The sequence below is a fragment of the Rhinichthys klamathensis genome, unplaced genomic scaffold (assembly GCF_029890125.1).
Source record: "Rhinichthys klamathensis goyatoka isolate OS25496 unplaced genomic scaffold, OSU_Roscu_1.1 h1tg000147l_1, whole genome shotgun sequence".
Taxonomy (NCBI): Eukaryota; Metazoa; Chordata; class Actinopteri; order Cypriniformes; family Leuciscidae; genus Rhinichthys; species Rhinichthys klamathensis.
This window is the reverse complement of record NW_026606682.1, coordinates 2205360-2216192: the sequence shown is the minus strand read 5'-3', so window position 1 is coordinate 2216192 and position 10833 is coordinate 2205360. Positions and strand designations below refer to the sequence as shown.

Here is a 10833-nt window from a genome sequence, read left to right as displayed (position 1 = left end):
GTTTTTAACTGTAATAACTGTGGGCCAGAATCCTGTAATTGATTTGTTTTTGTTTTGTTTTTGCTTCTAATTGTCAGTAAAGCCACATAACAGAACTTTACCTTATGATAACTTGCCCTGATTAAAATTAGGAAAATTATTGGCATCCATTTATTTTTTTACTTTATCCCTCTAACGTGTAAAAAAATATATAACTTTTCTAGCGTCAAAATTGGCCCTTTTTAACCATTCTTAATCTTTAAACTCGTCACTCTTGCTTGTAGGAGGGCAGACAATCGTCATCACCTGAGTGTGAAATGGGACATTTTTAATCGGTTTCCACAATTTTTCCTTGATATTCATTCATAAGTCTAACTGACATACTCCCTCTTGTGGCTGATTTTGGTGAACACATTCCCTGTTTGACCTCATGAACTCAGAGCTGTCCTCATTCACGTGGTAGTTTAAGCATATGTCGGGTTCTTATTACTTTTTTAACCTAGAGTTGACTCAATAAAGTTGTTTATCAAGGTCACGTGACTACATTGGCGTTTTGTGCTCTGTAGTGCTTTTTTGTTTTTACAGAGCATAGTTGAACAAAGCTACTTTTCATTTACAACAGGAAACGTCTTTTATTTGAAACCCATGGACATAGTCCACTGGCAGTAGAATAGTGGGAAAGGTTTAAACCTAGTGGGGAAGGGAGTTTTTAAACATTTAAACAGTTGGTTACAATTTTAAAAATGTTTTTGTTGTTGCAAAAGGACCATCCTTGACATGATCATTTCCACAGAGGACTCAGTTCTAGCAGTTGATTTTAAAATGTGCAACAATAGATGTCTTGCTATGTTATGTGCACAGCCTTTTTTTTTTTAAATGTCCTGTACCAAATTGTAGTAAATCAAGTTTTCAACACTAACAGTTTAATGTTTTTGGAAACCCTCAACTCTGGCTTTTTTGACTCCAGTCATACTAAATAAATTCATTGTAGTGCTGAGATTATGCCAGTTTCACTCTATGCAATGTTAGAAAAACTAAATTTGAAACAATCTTTAAATTGAGAGATGCAAAATCCTATTTAGTACAGTTGTAATTGCAGTGCAGTGATAAGTTTGACCTGAAAAGCAGTGCTGATGTGTACCAGCAGATGTCATAATGGAGCAACTCTTGCCTGTTTGTTTCTACCTCTATGGTTTCTACTAAGTATTGTAAAAATAATAATAATTTTATCAATTGATAAAAAAAAGAAGCTTTTTATCCTAATTCAAAGTGAAATATTTGGCGTATAAATGCATATTCATATATAACTCATAATTCATTGCTCATTGATTTGAGAGCTCATATATCTACTTTTCACTATTTTGACCTAGTCTTGAAGCAGTTTAATGCCAATTTCAGTAATGTTCACTCAGTTGCATGCAACTTCCCCATGTTTGAATGCCTTAGTCTACATTTGTCCATATCTTTCTGATGACGGTATGCTGTTGCACAGGCACTAGCCCTGCCCTGCAGATTTTAGCCTCAACATACTTCCAGTTCAGCCTCTTCCTCATGTATTCCGTCTCTGAGGCATTTTGACTATTGTGAATGTGACTTGTAGCTCCTTCATGGCCTCAGCTCCACACAATCCAGCGTCTGAGCCGGAACTCCTCCCTTTAATACCGCTTTCTCGACTACCTCAGTGGCAGTGGAATTTTCCAAAGGGGAAAAGGGGAAGCGGTTCAGCTCTGAAAAGGAATGCAGAGGTCACTAGTAAATTTTCAGCCCCAGGGAGCAGAAGTCTCATCAGATAACTGAGAGGTTGCATTTATGCTTTATGGAACACTGGAGAGCTGAGCCTGTCACACTCGCACTGCTCCACCAGGACTCAAGGAATGCAGATCAGGAAAGGAGAAGTATAGAATAAAGTCACATTAACAAAAATTAGACAAAAATACACTTAAAAAAACGTTCACAACAAGGACGCTAACTACAACGACATCTATATTATCGTCCTCCACACCAACGCACGATAAAGTAATGTTTATTACAAGCGCGTGCTGCAGTTTCGTGGTCAGCTGCTTTAAATGCTCGAGCTCTTTACAGCAGAATGGATTCTGATTGGCTGCCTGTCAATATTTTTATCGTTCATCATCAGCTGGAAAAAAAATCGTTCTGAAAGTGATTCCAACGATATCGTTCATCATTATATTGTATCATTATAGTTGTGATGTGGACTCACTCTGCTATTCTTTTAAATGTAACTTTTTTTTTACGCCATCGTTATAGTAGCCTATGAACGGGCCTTAATGACGGAACAAAATACGGTTGAAATAGAAAATTTTGCGTGTGAGTTTAAATGTATAGTTCACCAAAAAGACATTTCTATACTCTCTTTAAAATAAAGGCTCCAAAAGGGACTTTTCGGAGTGATGCAATAGAAGACCCTTTTGAACCTTTCAGTGAACAGTTCTTAAAATAACTAAAAAAAAAATCTAAAGAACCTTTTGCAAAATGTAAAGGTTCCATAGATTTTAAAGGTTCTTAATGGAACCATAGATGCCATAAAGAGCCCATATAAGAGTGTAATCAAACCTGAATGACATTCTTTTGTGAAACAAAGCGATTTTTGAAGAAAGTAAGTCATACATGACTTTGGAACAACATGAGGGTGAGTAAATTATGTCAAATTTTTCATTTTTGGTAAACTATCCCATTAAAGTCATAATCCCCATGGCGAAACCCACAATGCTGAACTACGTGCAGGACGTTGAGGCTTGCATGAGCGACGTTTTTACCCATAAGGAAAGAGTGCACGCTTTGAATATGTTTGCTGAAGCAAAAAAAAAAAAAGTCTCCAAGCAGCGAATAGAGTCAGTGTGCAAGATTTCTGGGATGCATGTGGTCCGATGGGTTTTCGCTGCACATAAGCTCAAATAGATGGCTGTCAAGGGGACCACTGAACAGCTGTGGCCGAGGGCTGGAGTTTGGGAGGGGAAGTCTGCAGCATCCAAACCGCCTTAACGCACACACAAAGTGCACTCGAGCGCCGTCGCTTGGCGAGCAGAGTCCTGTAGGCCTCAGAAGTACGATATGAGACCTTTTTCGAATCCCTTTCCAAACCTAAATGCACACAAAAGCGCCATTACACCATGATTCTGCTGAATTGTAGTGCAGTATTATGTGCGGCATCATTAAGAACGCAAGGTCACGCCATTAGCCGTGGCCTTTCGAGACACTTATCGCCCCTCTATTGGGTTGTTGTTCGAGCCGTGCATCTTGATGGCGCAGCAATGCTCTTTGGGCCTCAGTTGCGTTTAAAGCGCAGCAAAGCTTGGAGAAACAAAGCCCAGCCTCTCCCCAGCAGCCCCCACCCTGGAGCGAGCACAGTCCTCCTCCACCCCCATCTCTTCCCCGAGCCGGGGGAGTGAGAGAATTATGGCCGCCATAAAAGGCAGATAATGCATTGTTAACTAATTCTGTCTGCTCAGAGCTGATGTATCCACTGCTCTAAATCTCCATGCCTCCAATAAAATGCAAATGCTAATGCTCGCCCTCCACGAGCTGATATCATTTTTAACAGGCCGGAGGTAAAAGCTGAGATAGGGTGGGGCAGGGGACGGCATAGACAGTGTGAGGTTTGCTATCCGGTATAGGAAGAAGAAGATACAGCGTGGCGAGAAAGCCTATTAGAGCTGCGTTTAATAGCAAAGCTCTCCATGAACGCCCGATTCTGGTGCTCTAGCTTTTGGAGGCAGGGAGCTGAATGAGCACAGAGTAAATGTCAGTGTGTATTGCTCTATGAACTGATTCATGGGCTTTTTTAAATTAGCTTTGAGCAAATCATTACATTACTTTGTATGTATTATTTACAGCGCACTGCACGACGAGGTTCGGTATTGAAATATTACATCCCTTAAGGACATTCTAATTATAAAAATCTGGGCATCTAAATCATAAATATTCATTTGAATACTTTCATTAAGATTTGTGGTACATGATCTGCATGGTTGTGACCAATATTTGATATTTTCTAAATTGCATTATATCAACTATGCTATATATACAGTAGCCTATATATATACAATGAAATCATGTTTACAGTCCTGCAGTTTCATTTCTTTGAGATTATGTTCTGTATAATTAACAAAGAAGATCCCAGTACTCGGTCCTGCGTCGCTCTGTAACCTGCTGGGACTTCTAAATATTGATTCAGATCTATACTTCAATTACAAAATGGCAGTTTTCTGTCATTGGTTAATGATGGCTGATTTGTGTCCCTTCTACGCTTGCCGTGTTCTGTAATTAGACTGTAAATTCATTTTCACTGGGGACGTTAAAGATGAGAGAGAAAGAATGAAAGAGATAATGTCGAGCCGTTATTAGCTGGAAATGTTTATTTCAAGCTTTTAAACATCATGGAATTATTCTAACACCAGAATTAAACCAGCCCTGCAATTACACATCCACATTTTATATATTTATTTATATGATTTATGTAACGTCCATCTGCAAATGTGTTGCGGCTGACCTCCTCTGGCATAAAAATTGACCACTCTGCTGATATAGCCTCATCATACTAGGCCAAATTCACTTCGATATGTTGGTTTCAATTGCTTTTCGTTTAGTAGTATTGCCCTGGTTTTCTCTGATGACTGTTATTTAATGCTTATAAGCCTAAACGGATCTCAGTGCACTTGGAACTAACGGCACAGTTAATCTCAGTAACCGTCTCAGTTCTGCTCTGAAATTACACACTTGTGTGTATTCATCGTGTTGGAGTGAAGCAATTAAACACCTTTGAGTTGGCACACTGCTATCTGAATCGATTCTGAGCATGTAGATCAGTCAGTAACTATACAAGTTACTATCAACATTCATTAACATTTTGATTTAAAAAATATATATTTTTATATACTAGCGGTCAAAAGTTTGGAGTAATTGAGATTTTTTTAATGTTTTTGATAGAAGTGTCTAAGCTGTTTTTATTTGATCAAAATACTGAAATATTATTAGATTTAAAAAAAAAATGAACCGTTATTACTAATTGAGCAGCAAACCAGCATATTAGAATGATTTATGAAGGATCATGTGACACTGAAGACTGGAGTAATGATGCTGAAAATTCAGCTTTGCATCACAGGAATAAACTGTAATAATATTTCACAATATTACTAATTTTTTCTATGTTTGATGAAATAAATGCAGCATTGGAGAGCATAAGACACTTCTTTCACAAGCAAAAAGCATTTTTTTTTTTTTTTTTTTTTACAAACCACAAAATGTGTATATTCATTTTTTGTGACAGCCACATTCTTCACTTGAGAGGACACTTTACAGAATGAAAGGTCAGCCAAAAGTGCCCACCTGCTGGCCTCTCTCTAACATCCCATCATGCCCCTGGGCTAGGAAGACCACGATGCATTACTTGGGTTGTTTTTGGTCAGCATGTGTCCTCTAATTTATGATGGCGACTTATCGGCGCCTATTTTGCTTTAAAAGTCTTCTTGAGTTTCCTGGCTGAGCTGGATGTGTGGAGAGTGCTAATCCACTCACATTCAGGACAGACACGTTCAGACGCTGGCCCGCGGCCACTCATTTTAACTGACAGCGCGCTGTTCTGCACAGACTGGAGCACAGGCGGCTTGACATGGCACAATGGAGCCTCTAGAGTTACGGCATCCCCGGAGGACCCTGTGTTATCTGGTGGCGTTGGAAAACAGAGGGCCCTGTGATCTAACAGCGAGCACGACCCAGCCATGTGCAGGACGACCCAGCTGGGGCTGCGGCGGGCACATCTGTCTGATGGAAAAGCCGGCTCATCACATGCATCTCAATCGTAAAGTGTCAGAGAATGACTGAAAGGAATGACCTTTGAGACAGGGATTCCTCTATAGAATCTCTGTGAAATCCCCTGGCTTTCATGCAGTACAGGCATTCATGCACTCAAACTCAAAATAATTTCATAAACAACATGATCTGGTTTAACGCATAAATCTGATGTAAGAGCTAAAAAATGTTTTAAAAAAAAGTAAATGATCCAATTTGGCCTTAGATTTAATGGAATTTCAAAATTGAGGTCAGTGGCATTTTTTTTTAAAGGAATGAATACTTTAAAAAAAATGTTTTTATCAAAGGCGCATTAGATTGATCAAAAGTGATGGTAAAGATGTTTATAGTGTTTTAACAAAAGATTTTTGTTTCAAATAAATGCGGTTCTTTTGAACTTTCTATTCATCAAAGAATCCTGAAACAAATGAGGTCACGGATTCTGCAAAACTATTAAGCTGTTTTCAACTTTTAAAAATAGAGTCTTGGTGAGAATAAGAGACTGCTTTCAAAAACATTACAAAATTATGCCCAAGTTTTTTATGCCCAATATATTAAGAAACAAGGGGATACAAACATTTGTTGATGATTGGTATGTGTGTATATATATTTAGATATCTATCTAGGCCTATATATATATATATATATATATATAGAGAGAGAGAGAGAGAGAGTATACACACACACACGCGATATACACTGTATTGCTAAAAGTATTGGGACACCTCTCCAAATCATTGAATTCATGTGTTCTAATCACTTCCATGGCCACAGTTGTATAAAATCAAGCACCTAGGCCTCCAGATGCTTCTAGAAACATTTGTAAAAGAATGGATCGCTCTCAGGAGCTCAGCGAATTCAAGCGTGGTACCGTGATAGGTTGCCACCTGTGCTATAAGTCCATTTGTGAATTTCCATACTAAATATTCCACGGTCAACTGTTAGTGGTATTATAACAAAGTGGAAGCAATTGGGAACAACAGCAACTCAGCCTTGAAGTGGTAGGCCACGTAAAATCACAGAGCGGGGTCATGCTGAGGCGACAGTGCGCAGAAGTCGCCAACTTTCTGCAGAGTCAACAGCTACAGACCTCCAAACTTCGTGTGGCCTTCAGATTAGCTCAAGAACAGTGCGTAAAGAGCTTCAGAACTTCTAAAGGACGAGTCTGGGTTTGGCGGCTGCCAGGAGAACGGTACTTGCCTGAGTGTAAAGTTTGGTGGAGGGGGGATTATGGTGTGGGGTTGTTTTTCAGGGGTTGGGCTTGCCGCTTGGCCCCTTAGTTCCAGTGAAAGGAACTCCTAATGCTTCAGCATACCAAGATATTTTGGACAATTTCATGCTCCCAACTTTGTGGGAACAGTTTGGGGATGTTCTTGTTCCAGCATGATTGAGCGAGTTTGGTGTGGAGGAACTTGACTGGCCTGCACAGAGTCCTGACCTTAACCTGATAGAACAACTTTGGGATGAATTAGAGCGGAGACTGTGAGCCAGGCCTTCTCACCCAACATCAGTGCCTGGCCTCACAAATGCGCTTCTAGAAGAATGGTAAAAAATTCCCATAAACACACTCCTAAACCTTGTGAAAAGCCTTCCCAAATGAGCTGAAGCTGTTATAGCTGTAAAGGGTGGGCCAACTCCATATTAAACCCCTACGGATTAAGAATGGGATGTCATTAAAGTTAATGTGCATGTAAAGACAGACATCCCAAAACTTTTGGCAATATAGTGTATATATATTTATGATTTTAAAAATATATTTTTTTATATCTTATATTTGTACAAATAAATGAGGAGATAAATGGGCATTGTGTATTCAATTGTACAGCATATAAATATCTGAACATTCTGAATTATTTTATAAATAGAAAAACCTTCATCAGACCTGTCTTTCCCATTTGTTCTGCAATACAACCAGAACGGCCTTGCAGAAATCCAGGAATTATGAGAGGATTGAGCAAATGGTCTCTCCACCAGATGACATCTCTGTCTGGCTCTTCCTCAAATCACACTCTTACTCTCTTCCGGTCCTGTCTGTCTTGACAGCTAGAGCTTTGCCACAAAGGATTTATCTTCCACAAAGGTTTCTATTTGTTTGTTGGGAGCATTGCTGGTTCTTCGAAGTGTTATGGACCAGTTCAACATGCTGCGTTTGATTAGCAATCCTTAGAAGACGGAATCCTGAGTAAAAACAGTGCATAAAAATTTGTGTTGCATGTTTCCACTCCTGACCTCTCGAGTTCAGCTTGTCCGCACCTGGTTTCCTTTAGCCTTCTCATCACATGGAGAGGGAACAGGGTCCAAATGTTTAACAAACACATGGAGAAAGAAACATAGGCAGAATGGAATCTGTTCCTCTGATGAGGATTCTGTCTGTAGCATTGACGTTTAGCTTCACATGGAAAGGAAAATGTCTTTGTTAAAGAGCCATAGTATGTGTGTGAGAAAGAGCCATAGTCAATTATACTCATACTCATACTCATTTATATGCTCTGTGGGCTTGACTAAATGAGATATTTTTATATTTATTTTGTATTTACAATAAAAATGTTGTCTGCTGCACAAACATTAGGTCTCCTCATAAACAACTCAAAATGAACTCCAAAAGATGCTTTTAAATGGAATGCCAAACTAGGTGAAAATGCATGGCAGATGTGTTACCTTGGCAACATCCAGGTCACCAGAAGCTTGTCTTTCCTGTGCTGGCCAGTGGAGAGCAGAGAAACAACAGTGGCACTGCTGGGTTCACTTACTGCCCTGCTGGAGCCCCCGACGGCCACTAGACTATGCCTCTGAAGCCTCCTGCTGTTTTGGGTTCCTCATCATAAATCTAGGTAAGGAGTTTGAGTCCTTGTGTGCAGGACAAGGCACAGGCCTATATAAGATTTTGTCTTTGAGAGGAAAAAAACACAACTTAAGCCTGGAAATAAACAGAAAGTTTATTGTATCCTCAATATGTCCTGAGTAAGGGGAAAAAAAGACCCAAAGAATCCCATTAGGGGAAAGTTTCGAAAAAGACCCAAATATAGCATATTCATTCGCCTATTCATTCTTTTTCTCACGTGGATTAGGGTAACATTTTTAACCTTTAGATATCATCATGAAAATTACTGAGCTGATTACTTGCATCAAGACAAACAAAAAATGTATTACAAGTTTTTTTAAATTGTTTGTTAACATGGGCAAACGGTATATAATCAAATTACGTATGTGCTCATTTGCATAAATACCACAACTCAGGACATATTGAGGATACAAAATCAGTTGAGTTTGATTCTGTTGCAATTTGTTCAAGGATGACCCCCATTCTGGCCTAAAATGACTGGACTAAAAACAAACAATTTCATCCAAAAGTTTAAACTCGTCATGGTTAGTATTTTCACGTCAGGGTGGGGCAAGCTGGCGTTTTAAATATTTACAGATGGGTTTTAAATACATTTGTAGGCTACAATACATAATAGCCTACTTAGTTGCCAAGACTTTAAGTTAGCCTATGTGTCTTTATAAACTTTTTAAAATAAACTCACCCTGAAAAAATATTGTAGCCTATGCACGCACATTTTAACAAATGCCATTAAGACTCGTTTCGATCGACTCTGTCTTATAACGACTCGTTTGAGTAAATTACTTAATGACTCATAACACAAAAAAGATTTCGCTTGCCGCCACCCTGACCCAATGGCGGTGTAACCTATTTATTTTATGTGCCTATGCGTGTAACATAAGTACGGAGCCACTGAAAAAATAAGTAAACGAAAAAAAAAAAGATTCTTTTTAGTGATCCGATTCAAAAAGTCGAGTCACACTGAAACGAATCTAAACCCCCACGCTAGTTGTCACCTGATCATGTGACTCAACATGGCGCTTTCATGAAGGATGAGTCTCCGTGGCTTTATGTGAGTGAGTATCATTTTAAACATTTCTTAAACGTGCTGTATCGTGGGAAAGAATTTACTTGAGCAGTTTTGCAGGGTTTGAACTTGAGCAATAGTTCGGTTTGTACAGGGGTCCAAGAAGTTTGCGAAGTTTTTGTTTGACAAATGCCCCCATAATGCGACGATCCTTTTTCTAAAATATGATATTGTTATTAACATGTAACGTTAGGCCTATAAAGACCGACTTCTACCGTGTAACAACAACAGCAAGGGTGATCATTTAAGGACGAGTTGTTTTTAACAATCAGCGCTATTTTCACTAATTGTAGGCTACTCAAGTCAAATAATATAAAGCAAAACATGCTTTTTGCTGATTTCTTTTTCCTTACTTTTACAAAAACACGACTGTCAGTAGCATCTAGCTATAGGCCTACTTAAAAGGTTAGTTCACCCACATTTTCTGAAGTGACTTTATCGCTTTATATGATGAACCGATTTAATTTAAGCTTTTATTCATAAATAAATATTGAACAACGCACACATCAGTTACAGTAAAAGCTCAAGCATGTTTGCTCAGGTTCATTGTCATGCAGCACATTTGAGCTTCGCAAGAACCAATGAGGTTCATTCCCGTGTTACGCAGCACGTTTGAGCTTCGCAAGAACCAAGGTGCGTGTCAAGCAGGTTTGGTTGAGCTTCTTTTAATGTTCGCTGATCAATGTTTAGGCTATATGTGAATAAAAGCCTATAAATCTATTCATCATAAAGTGATCAAGTCTCTTTAGAAAATTTGGATTAAACAGCTTCTATTCGCTAGATTAGTTTTATGATCTCTTTATGAACTGTTTGAGTGGCAAAGTGGCAGTTGCGTAGCTGTCAGATTTTATCAAAAAGATCTTTATTTGTGTTCCGAAGATGAACAAAAGTTTTACAGGTTTGGAATGACCGGTGAGGGTGAGTAAATGATGGCAGAATTTTAATTTTTGGGTGAACTAACCCTTTAATTGTGATCAGTGATGATTCTTGTAATTTATGACCAAAACGAACATTAATAATGCAAAATTTCCATGACTTTCATAAATGTGCATTAAAGGTATTGTAGGTAGGATTTTTATAAAAAAAACTATTTTCCAAATTTGTTTAAACTTTCTGTAAATATCAATGCATAATTAAA

At 38.6% G+C, this 10833-nt stretch overlaps 1 protein-coding gene across 4 annotated transcripts in view; it reads right to left on the bottom strand.

The window, feature by feature from the left end:
• Positions 1 to 10833, bottom strand: part of hnrnpa1b (heterogeneous nuclear ribonucleoprotein A1b) — a 54449-nt gene that overhangs the window by 17045 nt on the left and 26571 nt on the right. The window lies entirely within an intron of this gene.